This window comes from Ailuropoda melanoleuca, chromosome 1 (genome assembly GCF_002007445.2).
Source record: "Ailuropoda melanoleuca isolate Jingjing chromosome 1, ASM200744v2, whole genome shotgun sequence".
NCBI lineage: Eukaryota > Metazoa > Chordata > Mammalia > Carnivora > Ursidae > Ailuropoda > Ailuropoda melanoleuca.
In genome coordinates, this window is record NC_048218.1 from 45,093,989 (window position 1) to 45,119,337 (window position 25,349).

The 25,349-nt window shown below is 36.7% G+C and overlaps 2 protein-coding genes across 5 annotated transcripts in view; one reads left to right on the forward strand and one right to left on the reverse strand.

Annotated features, from left to right (window-relative positions):
* The window catches only part of CMSS1 (cms1 ribosomal small subunit homolog), a 388,299-nt gene that overhangs the window by 60,760 nt on the left and 302,190 nt on the right, over window positions 1–25,349 (forward strand). The gene's annotated exons all lie outside the window — the stretch shown is intronic.
* Window positions 1–25,349, reverse strand: part of FILIP1L (filamin A interacting protein 1 like) — a 91,311-nt gene that overhangs the window by 27,988 nt on the left and 37,974 nt on the right. The window contains exon 1 of one of the 2 annotated variants that reach the window (XM_034657256.1): window positions 2,852–2,963. The exons of the other annotated variant lie outside the window; for it this stretch is intronic. The gene's annotated coding sequence lies outside the window, so the exon portion shown is untranslated. Of the gene's footprint in view, window positions 1–2,851; window positions 2,964–25,349 lie in introns of those variants that run through there. 2 annotated transcript variants of the gene reach the window in all.

Sequence of the window (25,349 nt, forward strand, 5' to 3'; positions counted from 1 at the left end):
AGTGTTGGAATGATCCGCAAGGAATTAGTGCACCTAACATTCGAAGTAGAAACTGACCAGCACATATTAAACATAAGTGATTGAGTTGGTGGGCCTATAAATACTGTAGTGATGGCAGAAACACCATAGAAATATTTCTTTAAAGTGTGTGATGCTGGCTGCTTATGCAGTGTCTCTTCATCTTTAAATCCTTATTTAAAACATGATTTACAGAAACTGACCAGATTAAATTGAAGCTACATTCATAGTCAAAGACATACTAAGTAAACTTTAAAAATCATTTAAAATTAATGATATACACAAGAGAATAAGGTAAGATGTGTTAGATTTTTCAAATATAATGACCGGCTACGTGAACATCAGATTTCAGTACATGAAGCAGGTAGAGACCAATATTGCCTTACATCTTCTGGTTATTATGCCACAATATCCAGTTGTTTTGTTTTTTACAAGTCGTTGTCCTCCTGCCTCCCTTCCTTTTCCCCTTAAAGAGGAGGCTGTATTTTTTTCTCTATTCACCTTGTAAAAGCATTCACTTTGCCCTGAAACATTAGATATAGACAGAACATGACCTAAGACGAAAATGGAATTTTATTCTTGGTTCTTCATTTTCACTCTTTTACCTCAAAATCCATTTATTACCAAAGTCACTTTTTTTGGGGGGAAGGGGCAGCAAAGAACCCTAAAATAAAATTCACAGCTTTTTGAGAAGGTAAATTTATGGGAATTGCAACTGGACTTGAAAATTAAGAAGTTCAAAGCTTGATTTGTGTTTTCATATTGGCGCTTTTCTATAGACTCCATCACAACATTAGGAAAATATCACAAAAACACCAGTGCTTCACATTTAAGTTTAATTGCCATAAAAGGACAAATGAATTTATTAAGCGTAAAATTAATATGTGCTTTATTTGGAAATGTAAAAATTTACATTCATTCTATGAAAACATTTTTTCTATCATATAGATTGTCTCAGGGACTAATGCTCATTCAGAGAGCCCGCTGTGTGATAACATATCCACGATAAATCTTGTTTAACTTTCAGTTTTAAAAGGGTCTTAATGGGTGATTTGTTCTTTGAACCATGCTTTATAGTTAATAAATGGAAAAAAGTGTGGAATATTGAAGTGTGTCATTTAGAGATTTTTAAAAAATGATGCTTGCCTATTTAAAAAAAAAGTGCAGACCCTGGGAAACACAGCTGTTAGAGATTTAATAGAGGTTATGATTTTCAACAGTTGAGCTATAGTTTATGGTGCAGATGGCACTCTGGGTATAACTGAAACAATAATTGATGGTTTCTGTTTCCCCGCTCTTCTATCAGTTCCAAAAGAGTGGAATACCTTTTTACCAAAGCAAGAATTTTTCCGTTTCTAATTATAGCCTATATCAAATAAACAGCTTTTCTATTGCATATTTCGTACTTCACAGTGACCTGGGTGTTGGCCCCTCTTTCTTCTCATTATGGTAGGCTTCCCTAGATTTGAAATAATAGTTTTAGGGAAATCCTACTTTTCTGTACTAACCTGCAGTTTATATAGCCTATCTTCAGACCAAATAACATATAATTTTTCTTTTAGAATCCTGAAACCAAAATCTTGCATTGCTCCAAACAAAATTAGCAAACAAAACAAAACAAAACTCCTATGAAGCAAAAGTAGTAGGCACCAATATTATATGCTTTAAAATACTTAACCACAGGAATTACTAGAAACACAGATAAATCCTGAATTTGGGGCATATAAAAAATGCTGTTTCAAATTATAAATAAAATACAGGGGCTATTTAAAAAGGGAAATAATTGTCATACATTTCTTAAGTTTTATTTTACAGTATGTGTTCAGAACAAATAAAGTTTGAGTGATAAATGATTTTTTCATCTATTCCAATGTTTCAAATGTGACATAGCATATTTTCTTTTTGAACTCTTCTAATTTTTATTCTGAAAAGCAAAGTAAAATACACAGATGTTCATCCAGGTGTTCAATTATCATATGGTAAGGGTTCATTTATAGCAATAGCCTGTTCAGGGTTTAGATGTAACTTAAAATTCAAAATGCCACTGATTAACAAAATTCTTCTACAGGCTTTACCTTTTAAATTAACATTTCTACATAACAAACTATTGTCCAAAATATTACTCTAGAGAAACTAGCATTATCTTTAATTTTCAGTGCAGTTTGTCATTTATCCATTATTTGGAGTTGAAGTAAAAAGAACTCAAAATTATGAGTTACGTACATGTACAAATTGACAAATGGCTTTTAAGACAGATTAGAGTTTGTAAGATTTTTTTGAAGCCTAAAAAGTGTGTAACTTTTTAAGTTAGATTCATCCCAATTACAAGATGTATGTCTAACGGGGATTTTCTAGTCTTTTATATGAAGATTCACAAAGGGGAAGGGGTGAGAATCGGCATTAATAAATCCACTACCATGTGGCAGTGTTTCGCACTCTGCTTTTCTAAGACATAAGGGAATTCAAGTCCGAGGAGAGAGAAGATCAGGAGATTGAGTTGTGGTATTACAATATATCCCCCCCCCTTTTCCCAGAGATTTCTCAACACAGGCAGGATTCAGTTGTGGCTCACTTGGAGAAAGTATGTAATATATAGTCATCCCCGCAGCACTCATCATTTAAAATCAAATCCCAAATCTGCTTTCTCCTTTGGAGTAAACTTTCTAGGTTTTGTGTGAGTTGAAAAAGGTTTTGAACCTAGAGTTCACTGGACGCGCTTTTCGAAACCTGTCTGCAGTTCGTGATGCTGGTAACTTTAAAAGCCACCTACAGTCCGCCTGGCTCTCTGACAGCAGTGCCCCTTGCTGGAGCTGAGCGGCTCTCCCGGGCTTACCTGAGCTGCCTGCGCTGGGGCCGGGCGGGGGCCGGAGGGGGCCGCAGTCTCGCGGCGCTGCGAGCGGGCTGTGCGCGCTCCGGGAGTCGCCCGAACAATGCGAGCGGGGCGCCGAGCGCGCCCGGCCTAAGGGCGTTACGTCACTGCGCTGCCTTATAAGGCGCTCCGCGTGTGCGGCGCGGGCGGCGGGGGCGCTGGTGACAGCCAGATCCTCAGCGGCGGCGACGGCGCAGCAGCGGCAATGCGCCCCAGCTCCGCCGACGCTCGGACCGTGTGAACGGACGGTCGGTCCCCGGTTCCCCACGGTGGGGAATGGGCGGCGGGCCCGGGACGCCGGCGCCCTCCTGCCTGGCTAACCAAGTCATTGGGGGTCATGGTCGATTCGTTAGTAACTTTTCTCCCTCTGGGGCTTTAAAGCTCCTGTTATTGCTTCAGATTCTTAAATGCACATCCTGTTATTCTTATTTAAACTTTTGTAAATACATTTTTGTTACATTTGTTTTTCTGGTTGCTGGGGGGAGGCGGGAGAGGGAGCCAGAGGCTTTTTTGGTTTTGGGCTTGTTTTGTTTGTTTGTTTTGTTGTTTTGCTTTTTTGGAGACAACCCGGGGGTGATTTAGACTTTAAACCTTCTCTTTCCTTTTTGTAAAGAGTAGGGGTCCTCAGAGGATAGTATTTTATTTCCTGATGATGTAACTAGCAAACAATTCTTCAAGTGATGATGGGAAGGCCAGATGAAATCTTATTTTTTTCAGTGTTTTTCCTGAAAGAACCTCCTAGTTCCTCATTTCTGCATCCCTGTGTTTTAACGAAGTAGTTCAAACTAATGTTTATTTGTCAGGGAAAGTTTTTATTAAAAAAAAATAAATGTTTTGTGCTGTACTTTCAAGGCAGAGTATAAAAATAGAACTTGAGGACCAGTTTTAATCCATGTGTTCTCTTCTACCAGCAAACAAAGGCATGAGAACAAAAAAAGAAACTGATCAAATATGACTGAATTAAGCCTCTAGTATGGGGCAGATTTACTTTTATAAATTCTTTTTCTGGGAAATGGGAATTAGCCTCCTTATTATTTTGCACATTAATAAGAGACGTAATCTCTGAAGTTCTAGCCAACTAGATGAATCTGCTAAGTAAATTAGGGATGTGGCTGCCTTATTTACAAGCTTCAAATGAATTGAGTAGTTTTAATGACTTGAGTCTATTTAACTCTTTTTAAATAAACATTAAAATAGAATTGCTTCCTATTATGATGTACATAGGTTATAGAGTTACTGTTTTCGTTTTGTCAAACAATAATGAAAATAGTTTGTTACTTTTCCTTAGTTTGGAGTAGAGAAAGGCTGGTTGTAGAGAACATGTAGTTAGTTAAAATGGTGGAAAAAAAATACAAGGCACAAAAACGTGTCATCTTTGCTTAACTGTGGGCTCACTTAGGTAGTTCTTCTAGATTACTCTCTACTGAGAAGCCTGTTAAACTTCTGCTTTTTATATATACTATTTTGAGAAGCCAATGATTGTACCCTTCAACTGAGCTTAAAATTTTAAATTTGATTTGCACTTTCATATTAACATTTTAGATATTGGTTTGTTAGTTTTGTTATTTTACCTAATAGTGTTGAAGTGTATTTGAATCTTTTTATCTCATATTTTCCCTGTACTTATTAAATATGTTTTTGAGACTTTTATACTAGATTGATTTATTACAAATGAGATAAAATGATTGTTGTGAAAGTTGCATAAACACCTGCATCTCAGCTTCAAACTGGTAACAAAGTATCTATCCAAAGCCAGCATTTTTTTAACTGGTTTTGCCTCCTTTCCCCTCTGATAGGTACAGAGATTTCCTAACATTGGACTCTTTTCTTTCCCATGTTTTTGCACTCATGCTTTGCATTTATTTCCATATTTTTGATTTCCCACTTCCCCTGTAAAATATGTCAGCATAATTTCCTCCTTTTCTTTAACTGCGGTAGCTGAAGAACAGAGAAGTTAAGTGGATACAACATTTTTCTAGGGTTATGAAGCAAGAGAAAAAAGAATTAGAACTCCTGCTCCTTGTGTGCCTTGCCTGGTGCTGTGTTACTCCTGGAAGCCGTGATCTCTGACCCAGCTATGACTCAGCATTCCGACTGAGATCATGGTGTATACCACTCTTCAGGAACCAATAATAACATTTGTTGAGCTTTTAGTTCATGCTAGTCACTGTGCTTAGTGTTCTACAAGTACTTCATCATTGTAAGGTAGTATTAGTCATACTCTTCAGATGAAGAAACACATTTGGAAGGGTAAAATGGCTTGACCAAGGTCATACTGCTAATAAAGTAACAAATGTAGTGATTTGAACCCATGTTTATATATATAGCCTTAGTCTTCTCTTAATGGTTTGCTCAGAATCTCTCGGAAGTGTTAGTAATGAAATGCTCGATTTAGTTGATAAGTTTCTAACTTTATTGTCCAAACTGAATGTTGAACTAGGAAAACCAAGACTGACCTTCGTAGGCCACCCACCAGAGCCACCCTAATTATGCACTGAATAACCCTAAGGAAGTCATTCACATTGGAGTCATCATGGATTTGTATATTGACTAAGACAACTTTTTTGAGGATGTTGGCAACAAGTTTTGGTCTAATAAAATTAGAATGTTATGACAATTTTCCAACAGAAGAAAGTCAAGGGTCTTGAGCAGGGGGGATCTTTATCTGACACAGGGGCACCCCAAGTCTTGTTTTGGAAACTCCAACCAGCCATTGGTATTATGTTCTACTGGCCACATGAGTCCACAAGTAGACTTTTATTTCCTCTCCCTTCCTATGAACATTCTCTTTGAGATGTAATTTTTATTTTCTTGGCTTCTGACATATATTTATCAAAAGAATAGAGTTACGACCACTGTGCCTCAGTCTTGGCTGAGAAAATTTTACTTCCTTTTTTACTGAAAATTTTATTGTCCAATTGCTATATGAATCTTCTCATTTTTAAAAAATTTTACTTATTTATTTGACAGAGAGAGACAGCCAGCGAGAGAGGGAACACAAGCAGAGGGGAGTGGGAGAGGAAGAAGCAGGCTCCCAGTGGAGTAGGAAGCCCAATGCAGGGCTCAATCCCATGACCCTGGGATCATGACCCGAGCCAAAGGCAGACGCTTAAGGACTGAGCCATCCAGGGGCCCCTGAATCTTCTCATTTTATAATCCAAAATTTCCTACAAATAAGTATAACTAGAAATTAAAGTCCTTTCTATAGTGAGTAATTTAAATTTATGATCTAAATCAGTATAGCTTTAAGTTGTTATTTGGAAATGATTCAAAGGAATTTTTCTTCCAATCTAATTGCTTTCTAATGAGGAAGAAGGGTTGTAGGCAACAAGGGTGGAAACTAGGATGTATTGATTTAATTGAACTATACGAATCACTCTTGTTAGATTAGTCAAAAACAGTTGAATATCAGCAATTTCTCATGGTTCATGTTAATGCCAGGAGTTCAATACAACGACCACAGCAACCGATGTTATTAGCAATGTACACAATATTGTCATTTAACTGTTTAAAAATACCATTAACATGTTACTAAGCATGTTAAAGCCAGTTTCTCTGTGAAGTGACCACTCGTACTTTCTTTCATGTCCTGTCTCCCTGCCTTTCTTCTTGTGACTGGTGAAGTCTTTTTGTCATCCAAATAAGTACAAGAGTGTTCATAATTAACTGCACCTTTCTTCCAGCTGCACACAATTTTTACTCCTGCTGCTTTCATCAGTTAAGGGGTGATGTGCACTGCTCCCTGGAAGCTCTGTTGGAATTTATGGGATAGTAACACTAATTTTGAATGTGATATGTTTAGTCCTTTGCCTCTATAAAATAGTGTATGTGAAAACACTATAACACACAGAGGAAAACAGTTCTTCTCACGGGCATAGTCCAAATGAGAAGCTGAGCATAGTGGGGACAGATCCAGGATGGCATGGGGAAAGGCAGAGTTCTGTGGTCTTGCATTTCATTAGGCTGCATTTGGATTGGTCAGAGTGTGAGCCTTTGGCATTAAAGTATTCCACCTCAGGGAACATTCTAATACCTCACTGGCAGGCTTCTTCAAAGCAGCTTTGTCTGTGAGCATTGGGCTAGCCTGCCCTGTGTCCAGTGCTGATCTGTCCTCTGCTGCTACACAACTTAAGAGGAAGGGACTGAGCACCACTGGTAGGCAGAGGTAGAATGTAGAGCCAAAAGGGAAGTCTGAGGGCAAAAGCACCTTCTCTCCATGCCAAGAACAATCAGTTTCCTTTTTTCTTTTTTTTAAATAGCATTTTATTTTATTTTTTAAGTATGCTTCATGGCCAACCTAGGGCTTGAAATCACAACCCTGAGATTAAGAGTCACACACGCTACCCATTGAGCTAGGCAGGCACACTAACAATCAGTTTTCTAACCTGTTCCTTTCACTCTTCTTTCTGTTGCCCAGGTGTTTTCTGCCTAGTTTTGTACATATAAGTGCCCACACAAAACCTACCACATCTCCAGGCAACACAGCACTTGCACTGTGCATCTAGAGCCTTTCACCAACAATTAATGGGTTACACTGAACCCGGATTTGCATAGAGACCCACTTGCTGTTATCTGCAACCCAAATCTCCTGTCCCCTGTAGTCCTTGAAGTTTACAGAAGCCCTTCAACTATTCCTATTCATACTTCAGCTGACTCTGATTTTACAACAGGGACCAATACCCTTGAGAGTGAAGTCAGGCTGATTACAGCAACAGTGTCAGTGGTAATACAGTAGTAATAGAGAATGGGAAACCTGTTACTAACGTGATTTTTTGTGGCTTTGAAAATCAATTTTAGAACAGTTCAGTGCCCATGATAATTTGGAAAATGCAGAAAAGTAGAAAAGACATTTTACATCTAGTCCTACCTCATGAATACTGCCAACTATTAACAATTAGATGTACAATTGACCCCTAAACAGGCTTGAACTGCATGGGTCCACTTATATGCAGACTTTTTACATTGCAGTACTGTAAATGTATTTTCCTTATGATTTTATTAATAATATATTTTTCTTTAGCATACTTTATCACAAGAATGCAATATATAATACGTATACAAAATATGTGTTAACTATGTTATTAGTAAGGCTTCTGTTTGATGGTAGGTTATTAGTAGTTAAGTTTGGGGGAGGCAAATTTATATGCAGATTTTTGACTGCACAGGATTCAGTGCCCTTATCCCCACATTATTTAAGGGTCAACTGCACTATGTTCCCTTTTAATCTTTTTTATAAACATTTATAAAACATCTTTGTTTTCCCACTATGGGCCATATGTGTGTATTGTGTCTTTTTATCTTTGTATATTTTAATCATATTCATTGCTTTTCTGTAGACAGTGGGTCATTTAAAAGCATATATTTGCATATTGTCCCTAGAAAAGGTGGTCACAAAGCCAACCACTGCCTGCTATAGTTTTTTTCCTCAACAAGTGAAGCAGCAAAGTCTACATTTAATAGAGACTCTCCTGTTATTCCAGGAACCTCCTGTTCTTGGTTTACATGGGATGCTATGACTTGGATGTGGGACTCCAGTGAGCGTGCCAGTAGGTGAGCAGAATGACTTGGAGAGAATAAAGAATTGATAATATGACGCACCATAAGATTGTTAAATGGGAAGCTGGAAAAGCCTGCTCTTTAGGTCTAGTCCATTTGCTTATTTATTTCTGCAAACATTTTGCGTTTCCTTGGTAACTAATAATAGTTTTGAGAAACTGTTGAGCTCACAAGTATTACTGCAGAAGTAAAAAAATCCTCGAATCACAGAAATTAGAGACAGAAAAGACCTATTAGGTCATCTTTTTTGTCCCTTGCCAGTACAGATTGTTCTCAGTGCTTTGTCCAGTCCCTCTTTAAAGGGACCTTGTCTAATAGTTTGTACCCCATGTTTTTTTTTAAGTAGTTCATTTTTAAAGAAAATAGTCCAACAGAATATAATTGTGGAGCTTGATTTCAGGCTAAATATTTATAGAGAAAGACCTATGGGCTCGAAGTACAGTTGAACAGATTTTATTTGTTGGAAGTTACTGGTATAGTTTAGGATGTCATTGGAATAGTTGATTAAGGGTGAAAAACAGATGGTAAGTTGACTATGTGTTTTCGTTTATCACTGGACGCTCAAATATAGCAACACATGAGGATAAACTTTTAATATAAACTCACTGAAATGGGTCTAGAAGGCCCGAGGAAATAAAGCATTTAGGAAGTAAAGTTAGAGTAAATGGTTCATTCCAAGGTTATATTTATGAAAGAGACATTTTATACTCTCCCTTCCTGTCCCCAATGCTGGTTTGTCCATTATTTACAGGTAATTATTGCTTGATATGAAGATGGCTTCTAGCTGTAAAATCCCCTCAATCAAGTAACTTCTTCCAAACCCCTGAAGGACAGAATAAAATTGTCTCATAGAGCAGTTACTGGTGATGTTATAGACTAAATGCTTCAATTCCCTGTATTATGCTAAAGATCTCTTCATTGGGAAAAATGATGAACAGAAAAATAAGAAATGTGCTTTGAGTTTTATTTCTAAGGATGATCGTTTCCTAAAGGCTCATGTTAGGGTGTAAAAGGCCTTAGAAAATACTTACTTTACTTATTGCCATCCCTTGTTCCCCCTTTTTATTTTTTTATTTTTATTTTTTAAAGATTTTATTTATTTATTTGACAGGGAGAGAGACAGCGAGAGAGGGAACACAAGCAAGGGGAGTGGGAGAGGGAGAAGCAGGTTTCCCGCTGAGTGGGGAGCCCAATGCAGGGCTCGGTCCCAGGACCCTGGGATCATGACCTGAGCCTGAGCAGAAGGTAGATGCTTAAGGACTGAGCCCTCCCACCCCCTTTTTAAATAGATGAGATAATTGGACCTCAGAGAGGTTAAAGGACTTGTCCTGAGATCAAAAAAAAAAAAAAAATTGGTGCCCCAGCCAACTATGTTTTACAGGTCTGCATATCTCTTTTGGGAAACAACAAAAGTAAAAAATCGCTTAATTAAACAATGTCATTAGAAGAGTCAGAAACAATATGTCTGAAATTATCATTAATATTAGAATAATTTACCTAGATTTATACTAACTACAGAAATAATTTGGAACATTAATGAGCTAGTTATCCACCTTATGGGTGAAAAATACAGTATTTTTGTTGCATTTCTTTTAAATTGAAGGTCTGTGTATGTCTGGTAATCAACTCAGACCACTAAGATTGGCCATGGGTTGACAACTCCAGCCAAAAATTTAATGGAGAGATCCGAGCTTTTAATATTAATTCTGTGCTCTCGTTTAACACCATTGTCTTGCATGCATGCCAAATGGTTATTCTGTACATGAGAAATGCTATTACAATTTATGTCACTAGACATTGACATCATAAAATACAGATTGGAAGGGATGTCGAAAGTCTTGTGTTCACCCTTAGATTGAATTCTCTCTTGAGTGAGAACTTCAACTTTCTTTCCAGGAGTTGGTGCTTGCACGTCCAGTCGTCATTAGTCAGCACTGAATAGCTCCAGGGATTTTTTACTTCCTCAAGTCCATTCCATTCCAAACTGAAAACTGGCTTCCTCTAACTACTACTGACTATTCCTGGTCTTTCCAGGGAGTCATATTGAATACATTGCTTTGACATGACAGTGTTTAAGATATTTGAAGACAATTTGTCCTGAATCTTAAACTGTTCCTATCTTTATAATTTGAGTCTTTTCATACTCTGTCTCTAAAAGTTTGGTGCTCAGAGTGAACAAATTACTTCAGAATATCAGGATTATCTTCCCTTTTACAGACTTTGTGTGAAATCTTTTGCGTTTTCTTAGCATTTTCTGGTAACTACATCTGACTACTGTGTCATTGAGCTTGCTGATCACCAGCCTCCTAATGACCAACTACATACCTAAGTATTTTCATCATCTGCTGCTTTTATGATACAAATTAATCCCTTCTATCCTCTGCTGATTTTGTTTGTATTACATCTTTGTTATAATAGCAACAGTAGATGACACATTTAATGTTTAATAGATGCCATGCAATATATGTTTTACATGTAATATTACCTTTGATCCACATAATGACCCTGCAGGATAGAGAACTGAGGAACAGAGAGATTAAGTAACCTGTCCAACATCACAGAGCTAGTAAATAGTGGCACCAGGGTTTCAGTTGTAGACTGACTTCAGCAAACTCTGGTAGAAGTCACATTCAGTGTCTTGTAGTAGGATTTGAACTTAGGGGATGAAGACTATAACAGAGAGGCGTAGAACTTTGTGTCTCTCCTATCTGCCACCTAGTTCATTGTGCTTGCACTATGGGATGGTAGAGTGAGAATGGATCTTGGAGAAAATCTGGTCAGCCACCTCATCTTATAGTTCATATAAATGAAAGTCACACTGTGCAGTATTCTGTTCAGAGATACCCAGATAGGGCAGAGCTCAGGCCCGAATATGGTGTCTTTTCTACTAAAGAACTCTAAGGGATTTCTGCTTTGTACAATTTTCTCTCTCCTCACCTCCTCTTCCCTTCTTCCCATCCATCCATCCTCCCTCCCTCCCTTCTCCCTCCTTTCCTTCCTTCCTTCCTCCCTCCCTCCCTTCCTCCCTCCCTCCCTCCCTTCCTTCCTTCCTGTCTTCTTCTCTCCCTCTCTAATTGTTTGTGGCACTGTAAGCATTAACACAACAATATTAATAGAAACCACATTAGAATGATCCCTTAAAATCCTATAATACCATGTTTTAAACTTTTTTCATTTATTGCCAACTTCTGAATCTATAAGTTCTTTATCTTTTTAGATTATGACATAAATTTAAGACTTTTATCAACTATATTCTCAGTCCTCTGATTTAAGTTTCACAGCTCAAATATGCCGCTTCTATAAAGAAGATCCAGGGAATGGGAAGGGAGGAGAAAGGAATTACTACCATTTATTGAGAGCCTACTATGTGCCAATCACTGCCTTGCCCTCTGCCTTGATATCTCAGACCTCCTTCCTGCTTTTTGAGATTTTGTATGAGGGCTGAACCAATAATAATACTCCATACAGAGTAGATATTCCATAAACCTAACAGTGCCTTCTAGGCAATCATAACTTAAAATAGTGCTGATTGCTTTTTAAACATAATTCTAATGAATACTGTTGAGTTTTAAAACATGCAGAATCAACTTTCAGTTACTCCAAATGGTTACTGCCCTAGTGATCCCAACCCATTTCTGAGCACTGGAAACTGGAGAATCACTGATGTTGACTCTCAGTGACTTCAAATTTAGACTCTGAGATTTGTATTCAAGTGTTGATGTATTCTGATAAGATTAACATAAGTACAGGTTTATCCTATGATTGATTGCTAATTTGTGTCATTACTATACTATGCCATTTAGAGTGTGCTGTAAATTAATTTTTAAGTATATCTTATAATTATCTTATAAATAACCCAGTTACATTTCATCATCTTACCTTTGCTTTTCAGAAATTAAGAGTTCTTTGATGCAAGGGTTTAAACTTAACATGAGTTCATAAACTTACAATTGGCATTTCTTTCTTTTTCTAAATATATAACGGACTCAAAATAGGAAAGTGGCTTAGGTCTCACTTCACCTCTGAGAGGTGCTAACTTTTGGTTAAAAACAGTCTCCATCCAGGCATGCATGTATGCATCCTTCTATCCATCCATCCATTTGTCCTATATCTATAGCTACCATTTACTAAAAACCTATGGAACAGATGTCTCCCTGCTCAACACACACACACACACACACACACACACACACACACACACACTACACATGTACAGATGCAGGCTTTCCTGTACACTCACCAACAATTACAAGAGGAAATGGAAAACAGTGGAACTCAACTGTTTAGATCAGGAATGGGAATCTATTTCCCAAAGGCTAAGTGGAATATCTTTTCATCTAGTCATGATGACCTTTCATAACTAATACCACTTTTTGTGCATAAGGATTATCAGCAGTCATTTATGCCAATATGTTAGTAGTAGGATGGGTGGGAAGGTGATTGGCATTGATGCATGGCTTCTACACGTACAACAATTAAAAACATTTATGCTCTCGAGAAGATAAAAAGGCTTGTATTCTTCAATTAGGTAGTGCCAATGAGAAAATATTATTAAAATTCCTGGAGGAGGAAAAACACCTTTGTTCATAATATTTGCTTAGTGCAATGTAATTAAATAGGTAAAAAAGACACAATATTTTCCCCTCTTAATTGAAGAAGGTGAAGTATTTAAAGGGAATACTGTGTGTGGGGGGCGTAATTTACAGTTATATAAGAGTTAGGCCTAGACTGCATCTACTATATTCTTTCAAGAGGCACTCAGCAACTATTTTTTAAGCATCTTCTGTGTCCATTTATCACTATGCTGAGTTCATGGCAAGAGAGGCAGAGAGTATAAAGCATGGCCCTACCCAGATTTTGATGGGGTAGATAAACAAATGAACAAAAGCCAAAAAACAATTAACATTAAGTTGGGATGCTAAGTTTGGTGAAGGAAGAATTTTTGTAAAAGTATCAGTTAGGTCTAGAAATATCTGGAAGTTCTTTATATCAGAAGTTAAAGTTCATCTGGACCTTCAAGGATAATTAAAGAATTTCAGGAAGGAGAATGGTAGAGCAAAGGAACCCTGGATTGAATGGTGTCACTGACTGGCTCTTGTTGCGCAGTGCTGACCCTCTACAGGGAGTTGTGCCAGTGGTAGATATTGTAGCCCTGGAGGAGAAGGTGATCACATAGGATGGGGCCAGACTATAAGTGGGTCTTCTAATTGAAGCACTGTGATTTGGATTTCAATTAAATGTTATAGACAACATGGTGCCATTGGCAGTTTTTGAGCAGTTGAGTAATATATTGAAAGCAATTTTAAATGAATCATGACAGTGTTAATTGTTTTTCAATTGTATATTGAAGTGTAATATATAAATATGTAATAGAATCAAGAGTGCTGCAACTTTGTCATATAGTAATGCTTCTTTTAGATATAATCTCTGGAGAAGTGAGGGTATGGAACAGCCTCTATTTTGAAAACATTTTAAAGGCCTTCTCTGAAAATAAAATAAAATAGATGTATGATGGTTTAATTAAATAAGATAATTTATTTTAGTCTTATTGAATATTAGAATGGCTGTTCAAATAATGGCTCTCTTGAGCTATTTACTTGACTAGTAATTATAATTTATCAAAGATACTTCCCAGAGAAAAAGTCAGTAGTTGAATAAAGATCTTCCAAGGTTGCTTATCTCTCTCGCTCTCTCTCACATACACACACACACACACAACTCTGAATATGAATCACCGAATGAATGAATGAATGAATGAATGGATTTGTTTGCTTGTTTGTCCATTCATTTTAATGAGGCAGAGGAGCTTGTATGATCCATTATTGAAAATGGAGGGAGGGTCTTTATGTTTTAGGTACACCTTCTTAACTATTTAGCCATCAGTAATTTTATTTGCTGATTGTGAATGATAAAGTTGAGAAAAGAATCTTCTCAGAATGCTTTTTTGTTGAAACAGACACTTTTTCATCTTCTAAGGAAAGAAATTCTGATTGTTTTCTTTGGGTCAGTTTCAGTATTTCTTGAATTTTATTACTTAGATTAGCTGTGCTAAGAACTATAGTTTGTTCCTGCTACCTCATGATTTTATTGGGCTTTCATCTTTCTCTTGGGTTCATGAGTTATTTAGAATTGCTTCTTAATTTTTAAACATGTATTTTTGGGTAGAGGGAGAGATCTTTTCATCACTCATTACATTATGGTCAGAAAATACAGTCAGTGTGTTATCTACCTTTTGACGTTTTTTAAGATTTGCTTTATGGTCTCACTGGATGGTTGGTTTTCATACAAGTTCACTCTCTGCTTGAAGAGAGTGTAGTGTGTATTCTGTAGGAATTAAGAACAGTATTCTCTATGTAGTAAAGCTTGCTTATTGTGTTGTTAGAATCTTCTACAACCTGACTGATTTTTGGCTGCTTGATTTATTAACAGCTATGAGAGGTGTGTTAGAATCTTCCACTATGATGATGGATTAGTCTGTCCTTGTGTTTCTGTCATTTCTTGCTTTACATATTTGAGACCATATTTTTAGATGCATGTAAGTTCAAACTATTTCTCAGAAATGGAATTTCTTTGCATATATATAATGACTATAGATCTTTCCACCTTAAAGTCCCTTTTGTCTCATATTAGCATAGCTGTGTAACCTTTCTTTTTGGTTAGTAGTTGCCTGATGATATCTTTTTTCCAACCTCTTTTCAGCTTTACTATATTCTTATGTTCCAGTGAGTCACTTATAAACAGCATGCAGTTGGGAATTATTATTGTTAGAATTGTTTTAATCCAGTCTGACGACCTTTGTCTTTTAACATGACCATTTAGTTTGTATTACAGTGATTACTGATTTATTTGGATTTACTTTTGCCATCTTACCTGATGGTTCTATTTTTCACCACCTTTTTTGCTGTTGTTATTTTATTTCTTAGCTTCTTTTTAATTTTATTTTTACTTATTTTCTCCTTCTTTACTTTGGAAGTTAGACACTATTCCTCTTCTATTAGGAATTAATTGGCCTGTAAATTCTACCCCACAAGTTAAAGTTATCAGTCTAAAGCTGAATCAGCATTTTAATCCTTCTCCAAAAACTTAAATCATTTCAGAATACTTTAATGCTGAGGATAGCCTCCAATTTATAAATTACTTGTCTTATGTTGTCTTATATTTTAGTTTCTTTTTTAATTCCACAAGATTTTATTATCATCTTTTATTGTTATTTTAATCAATGTTGGTTTAGATGCACCAACATATTTACCACTTTCTTTCCTCATCATTCCTTCTTTTTTTCCAGACTTCCATCTGGGATCACTTTCCTTCAATCTAAATGTATACTTTTGAAGTTCCTTTAGTGGAAGTCTGCTCTTTGCACACTCTCTTCTTTTATTTATTTGAATGTCTTTATTTTACCCTTGTTCTTAGGAAGATTTTTACTGAGTGGAGACTTCTAGGTTGATACTGTTTTCTGTCAGCACATTGAGGATATTATTCCACTTACTTCTGGCTTCCCATGTTAATGTTGAAAAGTCAGTCATTGATCTAAGTGTCATTCCTATTCTCTCTGGCTGCTTTTTTTAAATTTTGCCCTCATCTTTGATATTCTGCAGTTTCATTATGATGTACTCAAGTACAGATTTCCTATGCCCTTTCTGGGTTTCATTGAGACTCCTGAATCTGTGAATTGGTGTCTTCTTAAGTTCTAGAAAATGGTCAGCCAGTGTTAACTTGACAAATATAGCTTCTGAATAATTTTTTTCTTTCTTTACCTTGTAAAACTGAGACACACGTTAGACTGTCTTACTCTGTTCCTCATATCCCTTTAACTACTTTTTCAGTTGTTTTATCTCTTTAGTTCTCCTGGCTGCATTTTGTAATTTCCTCAGATTTTTCTTCTAGTTCAGTAATTCTCATTGCTGATATGCAATTACATTTTTCATTTATAAAAGTTTCACTTTTTTTTTCTAATTTGTTTAGTCTTTTATAGTCTGTTACTTTTCTAACTAGAAATTTCTAACTAGAAATTTCAATCCCTTTTTTATCTTCAACATATTAAGTATGTTTTACAAGCTGTCTAATAATTTAGATATCTGAAATCCTTTATCAGCGGCTCTGATTCTGCTGTCTTTTCTCTTGCTTTCAATCATTGTGCATTATTTTTTAGTGTGTTTTCAGATTTTTTAGGTATGAACTCATATATTAGAACTCTATTTGTGGGAATTCTTTGAACCCTGGGTTGAAGGTGGCTTTCTCTAGGGAGGATTTACATTTGTTTTTGCCAGATGCCAGGGGGTATTTTCAGCCTAGAATCTCTAGACCCAGGGTTTTTTGTTTTTTGTTTTTGGACCACCCAGTTAGTATGAATTTGGGCTGCCAGTTCTCCTGTGGGCTAACTTGTTATTATAAATTCTCAGTGGAGTTTATTTCTCCCCCTATTCCAAATGCTATAGTTCAAGGAAAGCAGTTTTCCTAAGAGTGCCAGAGGTTGGTTTTGTTTCTAGGTCACCTTTACATTCATGGTTTAGCTTTTTGCAATCGCAGCTCTATGTAGGGTTGGGAGGACCCTGGGCTTTCTCCTCTGTGCCCTCTGATGCCATAAAAACTAAAATATAAGTTCACAGAATTCAGAAAATGCTCTCAAAGCAATAGCTGGTACTTTATTTACCTTGCTGAGTTTTCACTTTTATTCAGTCTTTAACCTTCGAATATTCCTTAATAACTTGTTGTCTCAAGGATGCATATTTTTAAATATTTTATTCATTTTATTTAGCACTTCGGGTGTTTTGGTGGTGATGATATCGTTTTGGAGTTTTTTTTAGTAAGACGAACTTAGAGTAGCTAATCAGTTTCAGCATTGGAACTGGACATTAGCACAATGCAATCTAATAGTGAAAATCAACCTGAAAACTATGTAGGAAATATTTCAGATTAATATGTTAGAGCCACTTGTTTGTTCCTTTATGCTAAGAAATGGAGTTTTAGCTTACCTCTGCATTTCTATTCACTATTCAGTATACTAATTGGCTACCTGTGATTTTTCAGATGCCAAATAATATAAACATTGTCTCAAATATAAGCTCAATTTTTAGCAAAACATTTTAAGTTTTAGTCTTTGTTAGGTCCGTACATTAATAGGAACATAGGTCTGCTGTCTAGAGTAGCTATGATCCACTTGCACTTACTAGTTACACATATCAAATGTAATTATTTTCCTGATTTTTCACAGATACTTAGTTTAGGCAAACACGTATTAGTCAGAGCCGAGTGTAAAGAGAGATAGTCTAAGAGAGTTAAAGGAAGCTTCCTCTATACTTTTACTGAACCACTGTGGGAAATTGGGTATTACTGAAGTCTCATTCCAAGTGCTTCAGAGAGAAATTATTCTTATGGGAATGATACCACTTTCAGGAAGGTAGCCCCATCTTACACTCAGGAGCTTTTCACAGAGCACTAGGCAAGTCTCTAATTTTGTATAGAACAACATGTAATGTAAGATAGCCTTGCATCTTGGAAGAACTCCCAAGATACAGTGACTTTAATTTGTTTGCCTCCATTGAGAACTGTCCTGAAAATAGTGCCCCAGGTCCTCCAAGTAGTCTAGAATGTGAGTAACCAAAAGGAAATGATACATTAGCTAGGGTGCTTCCAGCCGCAATCACAGAAAACCTGGACTCCCTTTGCCTCAAACAATGGCAAAATATATCATCTTATAACAAAAAATCCAAACTTGGGACAGGCTTCAGACATGAGATGTTGCCTCTGCCATCTGGTTTCTGTGGCTCTGGCCTTTTCCCCTAGGTGGTTTCATCATCACGCTGGTAGCAAAATGGCCTCAGCAGTTCCAGGCATCACATCCAGAGGTAGATCACATGCATCACCCAGAGGTAGAATAGGAACCATCTTTTCTGGGTTCTCCTAAGGAACTGGCAACCCTTCCCATAACTGTCTCCACCGCCTCATCTCCAAAGTCTTGTCCTTTTATCTTATTGTCTAGAACTGTCAGAGAAAGGAGAGTAACATAGACCAATTAGATTTTACTCCTAACCTGGACATAGTGTCAACACTCATGGAAGTCATGTGGGTTCAGTGGATTATTGTTACAAGTTCTCTTTTGTATAAATTCTGAGTATGCTATTGGCCTATAATTATCTCTGTAGGGAGTATGGAGACCCCCATGGATGCTAACCCCAGAAAGAGCTGCAGAGATGCTGTGCTTAGCACATTTCAGAAATACTGACAGACTGGGTAAATTGCACAAATAAACTCATTCAGCAGGTCTGGACCTTCGTATTGCTGTCTTTAAATTGATCCATGACCTATACTGTACATAGTTCTGAGTGAGTGAGTGGCCCATTGTTCTATTAAAGTGAACTTTAAGGCCAAAATAAAATGTTAGAAAACTCTCATATTTGAAATTCTATTTTGTCCTGATGATATATGACCTCTTTTTTTTCTGGCCAAAAAATTAGAGGTGATTAGGATTAAAGCTTTATGGCATTTAAACCTATCTGTCTCAAAACTAAAACGTTACTATAGTTTTGGGGAGGAAAAATCCCCACTGATTTTCTAATCCTTGCCATTATTTTATAGACTTTTTATCCTTAGCCTTTAGTAGCTAAGAACCATTAGATGTAATGCTTTATTTATAAAGTCAGAAATTTATTGTTTCCTGAAGAAAGTGAATATTAATATTGTGTCACTTGTTGATCTTTTTCTTTAGACATACGCTAGCATTTTTCTATGGGCTAAATTTATATTCTTTTCTCATAGAATATTAAATCTGTTTGACAAAATGAAATTAGGCCTCTCTAACTCCACTGACTCTGTCGAAGCTATATGTGGAAAATTATTTAGCTCACGTGAAGAATATTATATCTCTAATTTTAGGGTCAATGTAATGTTTCATGAACTTTGAGGATATGGTGTTCGTGCTTCTTAAGAATCTCAGCTTTAAGTAATAGTGAAATTCGTCATTATGGCTGGCCTACTCGCTCATGTTTCTATATGTATAGTTGTGATGCAGAAGTTCATGTAGTAAGCCTACTTACTTGCTTTCTTCCTAGATTGTTCCCTGCTCTTAATTCACCATCATTCTTTTAGCCTTAAAAAATAGAAATTAGTTTTAGAATGCAGACAAAATAGTAGTAACAAAATTGAAGAGATTCAATGGATAGAAATGTTATTAAGGGTTCTGCTGGCAATGTTTTCTGATTTTGCTAAAGCCTAAACTTCCTAATTAGAATAAAAAGGTCACCTGCCTAATGCTATTTATTGGGATGTTACCATATTTTATTATCAGATCATTGCTTTTTTGATATGATTCGGTGACCATATTTGTTGTAAATATCACAGAAACCATATTTCTGTTCATGTATTTTTATTCATCTTTGTTCAGTAGTTAGATAAATGTGAGGGCATGCATGTGTGTCCAAGTATTTGTTACATGTGTGTGCATTTGCCTTATTACTGTATTGCAGTTGCTTTATCCTCAGCGAGGAGTTGGAGGAATGAGATCCTGAAGATGATTTTCAGGAAGAAATGACTTGGAAGTTTTTAACAATTGGGTGAATAAGTCTGCAGCCCTCATCCCAAGTCAGATTTTCATGTTTTGTGACCTTGGTTAGCTTTCATACAATAAAGCCTACAGGCTGTTCCCAAAGAAGAGGTGGAGGGCTACAATGATGACTGTGGCCTAGGACTGGCAATGCCTTACTTAGATGAATGCAGGATGCCCTGTGTATCTGTTCTCTCAAGGTGTTTCGATGAGCATATCTGGGGTCTATCAAGACACATCCTTTTGCTTTCAATTGTCTCCATTTCTAACAACATTTTTTTTTTTTTAAGATTTCCTTATTTGAGAGCTAGAGAGTGTGAGCAGGGAGAGGGGCAGAGAGAGGAGACAAGTAGACTTTCCGCCCAGCAGGGAGGCCAGTGGGGCTCCATCCCAGGACCCTGAGATCACGACGTGAGTGAAACCAAGAGTCGGATGCTCAACTGACTGAGCCACCCAGGCGCCCCAGTAACAACATTTTTAGAATCTAGGTATTTTTTGAATGGCAAGTTAAAAAATATGTCGTCCATTTTGTAGAATTTCAAGTCTTCTCTCCAGAGATTAGATCATAGCTAAGGTATGAGGTTTTATGGATTGTTTTCTATCATAGCAGACATTTAAGAATTATGTAGTTTGCCTGATGAAAGAAGATAGCTACTTGTTTTAGTGTAAGTTATCAGAGTTGGCTGTCTTTGTAAAGTAACCTCTAACTGCTTTAATCTGCATGTGGAATCCTTTATGCTCTGTAGGTAACTTATTTATATTTAAATAGAAATAGAGTTCTGTGCTAATTGAAATGATTTTTGTTGACCAACATCCCTTTATAGAATGCATAGGTATTTTAAAATAAAATTAGATTTTACCACCAACCCCAAAGGCATTTTGAAGGTAAAAAATCTACTCCCTCTTTGCTGAATCCACAGATGTTTCTATTAACTTCTTTACAGCTCTCTTTTTATTGACTATACATTCAGCATTCATTTATTAAGTACCTACTACGTTAAATGAGACGTATTTGATGGGAAGAAAGCCATTTAACATAGAAGCAGCATATATAATCTTCAGTAAACTTAGTTCCTTTCCTCTCTGCTATTATATCCCAAGTTTTGTGCTATATGGTGGAAAATAAAACAAATCACCTGCTTCGAGGAATTTATAGCCAGGGTTAATTGGAGAGGTGTTAATATGGAAGGGGAGATAGACTGGTTAAAAACTAAGCGAATTACACAAGGTGCATAAATAAAGTGCCCTTTCTGTGCAGAGGAAGAAATTCTACATCTGGAAAGGTGTGAGAGAAGGTGGCACTTAAAGAGTTCAGGTAAAGTCCCATCCCTTTGCTCCCCTGCTGCGGATGCTAAAGATGTACAGTCACTAAAGAGCAGCTGGTCTGGTGTCAGGTCTGAACAGGGCAGGAAAGTGGGGGCAGTGGGGTAGGGTGGTTTCCACGGGCTACATTACTCTTGTGTGCTGTTCTCATCATTCCATGAATAACCATTTCTTGTTATTTGTTTTTTATGCTTTTAAAGCCTGTGTTGCTTATGGCTTCTTTTGCTCATGGAAGAAATTTGTGATAATTTTGAATTTATATAGATCTTAGGGCAATTTGTGTACTTCCAGCAAAAAGTGAATACTTTAATCTTCAAAATATGGAAGTTTCCCCATTTTGAAAAAAGACTTTCAAAGTTTCATTTGTAAGATATTTCCTCATAGAAACAATGTTACTAAGTAGAGAGTTGATTCCTAGACTAGCACAAGGAGGCTTACTAAACCCATAATAAAGCCGAAAACCTATATTTAGGTTGTTGCAATGGTTTGGTGATATTGTAATACAGTAATATCACAGCTCACAAGATTTATTCATAATGTGATTATTACAACGTGTGGCGGAGAACAGTATTCATGCAAATGTGTAAAGTTTAAACTGTATTTCGGGTCTGCTAACTTTTTGTGGACTAGCTCGGAACCTATGTTTTACATAAAACATGATATTTATTAGCAAATGTGTTCCAGGTTCCCACTTTGGATTCCAGGTGAATACCTCCCTGCCATATCCATGGCAGCCCTTGGCCAGCCAGCCTGAAGAAAATTAAGTAGCTCTGGAAATACTCTTGCCCTGCAGGTGTCATCCTTTTGAGCAGAATGTGGGCTGGCTTTTTATAGAGAGGGAACATTTGCAAGTCAGGTGTTGATAACCCAGAGAATGCCTGTATGCATTTTATGTGGCCAGAATGGTTAAACTTAATGTATTTTATTCTTAACTCTCCCAGGTTCAAGCATTATAGCATGTTCTTTTGGGCAACTTGCAGTTACCCGTGTTCATGACTGGAAAAGCTGGAAACATCCCCCTTTAAATAAAGGATGAATCATAATTCAAATGGTTTGCAGTTGGCTTCATAGAGTTAGTGACTGTTTTGTTTTGTTTTTTTAAACATATCCTAAAACATGATTGGTAATATTTGTGGGTTCTTCAAAGTATTCTTTTCCTTTCTGCTCATGGACAAGGGCTTATTTTTTGGCCTATCTCCTTTTCCACAAGAAGCAAAGATCCTGGTATTGTGTGCCAGATACAGTTTAAGGAATTTAGTTCAACAATAACATTACTATTAATGTTTTACTATTTACTATTTACTATTAATTCAGGGCAATATTTCTTGACCTACAGATGGATTTTAGTAAGCCAAAAGAGGATAATCAGTGCAGACTGAAATAGGCGTTCGTTTCTTCTTAGTGTACATATAACACCAGACTTCCACATTTTATCTCCATAAATCTCCTTCATCTTTGGTAGAAAACCCCTTCCTCTTAACTAATCTCCATGGTGTTTTCTTCTCTTGATGCAGGGCAATCAATCCCCAAGCAACCCGAGCCCATGGAACAGGTGCCTTGTTAAAAGACTGTGGTTAAATGTTGGGTACGCTCTAGCAGTGATTGTTAGAAAAGAAAAGAATGTTATTATTTGCTGAGGGTTTGACAGAGAAGCCCCTCGCCTATGTTTGACCAATCTCTAAGCTGTAAAGATAGGCTTTTTGTAGAGGAGACATGCGGCTCAGTAGAAGAGAGAACCGTTTGCTTCTATAGGTAATTGTTGTTCTGTATTCTAAGGCATGAGTCACAGATGTCTTTATGATTACACATCCCTCCCAGCATATGAGAAATACACTTTAGAGAAAAGGAAGTTAAGAGAAAACAGAAGTGTGAATAACTGCTAATGGTGCTCTCTCTGGCTCCATTCCGTCTGCCATTTCATCATCCATAAAGGGTAGTTCAGAGATTCTTTCCTGGCAAGTAAGTGGCAACATATGTTTGAAACAGTGAATGGAAACTATAGGGAGAAAATGACAGGCATATGGCAATAGGAAGGCAAGGGAAAATTTGTTGCCCTAATGTTAGCCACATAATTGGTATGGTCTTCCATAGAAGGGCTGTTTTACTTTAAAAGTCTGCATGCCCCATTAGTACAGCATTTCTGTATGTGGAATGTATATATTTTCTAGCTTTGTTTTGTTTTGTTTTTTCATGAGTGGCTGTCACATTGAGCTATTGAAGCTCCATACAGAGTTCTTGAGAGAAAGGTTCCCAAAGGGGAAAGACAATCTAGTCAGGAAATAGGACCCTTTATTAAAGTAGGGGGGGGAAGTGGGGAAGCACTTAAGAACAATCACTTTGAAGGGCAAAGAACAGAGGAATGGGTCCCAAATTCTGTTTTCAAGCATTCTCTTCTTTTAAATAATTCTACAATGACAATGTTTATAATTCATTTGTTTCTTTGGTCAATGGGTTGAGATTCCGAAAGTTACCTTAAAGGGCACAAGTTTGTTACACATTGTGAAAGCACAGTGATTTACTTTTCTTTTTTAAGATTATATTTATTTCATTGAAAGAGAGAGAGAGAGACAGAGCACCAGCAGGGTGAGGGGCAGAAGGAGAGGGAAAAGCAGACTCCCCCCCTGAGTTGCGAGCCTGAGGTGGAGCTCAGTCCTAGGACCCTGAGATCATGACCTGAGCTGAAGTCAAACGCTTAACCAACTGAGCCACCCAGGCACCCCAGCACAATGATTTACTTTGAAAAAATAATTTTCTTAACAGAAAAATATTAATGTACACTAAAGGCGCTGAAGTCCATTTCCACTTGTATGTCATACAAGGCTATTAGTTAGGAAATGTGTTTCCAGCCTTTAAAATTTAATTATAGTCTATTGTTTTATTAGAAAAAAGTGTTAGAAAGAAACAATTTCTCAGAACAAATTTTTTTTCTTCTATTTGCTCAGAAATAATTATGACAGTATCATCAGACTTTGTGTTTCTAAGATTTAGTTAACTGCTTGATAAGAGTTCTGTTCAGGGCGCCTGAGCGGCTCAGTCACTCATGTCTACCTTGGGCTCAGGTCATGATCCTTGGGTCCTGGGATTGAGCCCCAGGTCTGGCTCTCTGCTCAGCAGGGAGCCTCCTTCTACCTCTACCTCTTCCTGCAACTCCCCCTACTTGTGCTGTCTCTCTCTCTCTGTCAAATAAATAAAATCTTTAAAAAAAAAATTTGTTCAGATTGTGGGGAAAAAATCAAATGGTGTTATTATTGATTTGGGACTTGACAATGAATAATGTTATCATGAACAAAGGACTTATTAACATGTATGTATCTGTAAATATGATTTAAACATGACAATTCTGCAAAACCCAACTGTTTCATATCTTCTCTCACAATATCCTACTTTGCTATGACTGGTATAATTGGTATGATTTTTTACATCCAGTCTCATGCTTTAAAAATGGGGATACCTAAGAAAATAATCTAAACAAAATGTTTTATTTGTAGTTACAAATTTCTATATACAATTGACCCTTGAACAAGGCAAGGATTAGAGGCACTCACCCCCTGCACAGTCTAAAATCCACACATAACTTTTAACTCCCCCAAAATTTAATTACTAACAGCCTGTTGTTGACAGGAAGCCTTACTGATAACATAAACAGTGATAAACATATTTTTTTAATGTTATATGTATCATATACTGTATTCTTAAAGTAAAGTAAGCTAGAAAAAAGTATTAAGAAAATCATAAAGAAGAGAAAACATATTTGCAGTATCAAACTGTATTGGGAAAGAAGTCTACATGTAAGTGGACCTGCACAGTTTAAACACAAGTTTTTCAAGGGTCAACTATATATTTACATGTAATATAAAACAGGACGTGGCAGAGAGAATACATGACTAAGTTTTATAGCCTGCCCACTACCAATTTTTGTACCACTTAAAAGCTAAGAATTCTTTTTACATTTTTAAATAGTTGAAAATGTCAAAATAAGGATAATTTCCATGATATGTGAAAATGACATGAAATTTAAATTTTAAGTGTCCATAAGACTTT